We start from the raw sequence: 1,411 nt of genomic DNA on the forward strand, positions 1-1,411 counted from the left end.
TCTTCAGAAGAAAATGGAAATGACTCTTTAGGTGTAATTGGCCAGGAGGAAGCCTTAGTAGACGTTCCCCACCATTCATGCAATCTTGATTTCTGGAGGCAGGTTCTGTGCTTCTTTCCCTGTGTCAGAAAATATCATTTCTTCTGTGTCTCTATTTCCCACTAGGAGGCCGATAGGGGCCAAGTGTGTGTGCACAAAGATTGCCTTTGCAGTGAGTGTCTCCAGGCCCTGGGGAAAGGCAATGGCAGAGAGAAGTCAAAGAGAAGTCAAAATGGCATTGCCCTGAAGTGTGCTTCTTAGGAAGCCTAGGCCTGGGAGTTACAAGACCTTGGTTCCTGTCCCGGTGGCTGCTGCCAACTGACACTGTTATTGCAGGCATGCCACTTAGCATTCTATTCCTCAGTTTCCTCCTCTGTAAAGTGGGACAACAATGCCTTCCTTAACCATGTGCCAAAGATATCAATGGGAAAAAATGATATATGTGTGCTGCAATGTAAAAGAAACAGTGTGCAAATATGTTCTTACCATTATTATGATTACATTTTGTTGTATATGTAATATATCTCTCTGAAAGATATAATAGTCATAAGAACTTGTATTGATAGGCTGACTTGATGTTTATAGGGTGATTTTTCCATGTATCCTGTCTTTGTGGAAGGGATACAGCCTCAGTGAGAAAATGGACTAGGTTAAAAGGGATTGCTAAAGTAGACACCTTAGGAGAGGGTCTCCGATGAGCTTTCCTAGGGTCACCAAACCCCCTGAAGTTGGGTGCCTTTTTCATACCTGTGTCAGTTTGCTAAAGGGGTTCATAGATCAAAAGCAGTTGAGAACCACAGCCTTGAAAAAAAGGAGCCAAGCCGGCCCCAGAGCCCCTCCTCATTTGGCTTCTGGAAGGACGGAGCTGTTTCTAGTCCCTCCCCAATCCCCAGGAAGGGTCTTACAGCTACTGGTCTCACTTTTTGCTGTAGCTGGTCAGGAGGGAAGAGAAAAAAGGTGCAGGAAGAGCCTGTATGTCTAGAAACTAAGATGAAACTCTAAGTTAGCATGGCTCCAATGGCAGCTTAGCAAACGGGTCAGAAAACAATGTGGTTTTGCAAGACTCTTTTCGTCATGCCACAGTTGTCTTCTTTCTGTTCCTCAAATGTGCCAAGGCCGTTCCTACCTTGGGGCCTTTTGCAGAAGCTATCTTATTTCCATAGAATGTTCTCACCTGGGCTCTTCCCTTGACTGGCCCCTTCTCATTCAGGTCTCAGCTTAGATCTCATTCATGTCATTTCTTTACAAAAGTCCTCCCTAATCACACAATCCCCCAGCCCAAATGATCTTCCAAGAGCACTTACCACCATGGGCAATCTTTTTTTGTTGTTCTGTTTATTTTCTTTTTTTTTTTTTTTTTTTTTTTTTTTCC

Source organism: Galeopterus variegatus, unplaced genomic scaffold (genome assembly GCF_000696425.1).
Source record: "Galeopterus variegatus unplaced genomic scaffold, G_variegatus-3.0.2 Scaffold317, whole genome shotgun sequence".
NCBI lineage: Eukaryota > Metazoa > Chordata > Mammalia > Dermoptera > Cynocephalidae > Galeopterus > Galeopterus variegatus.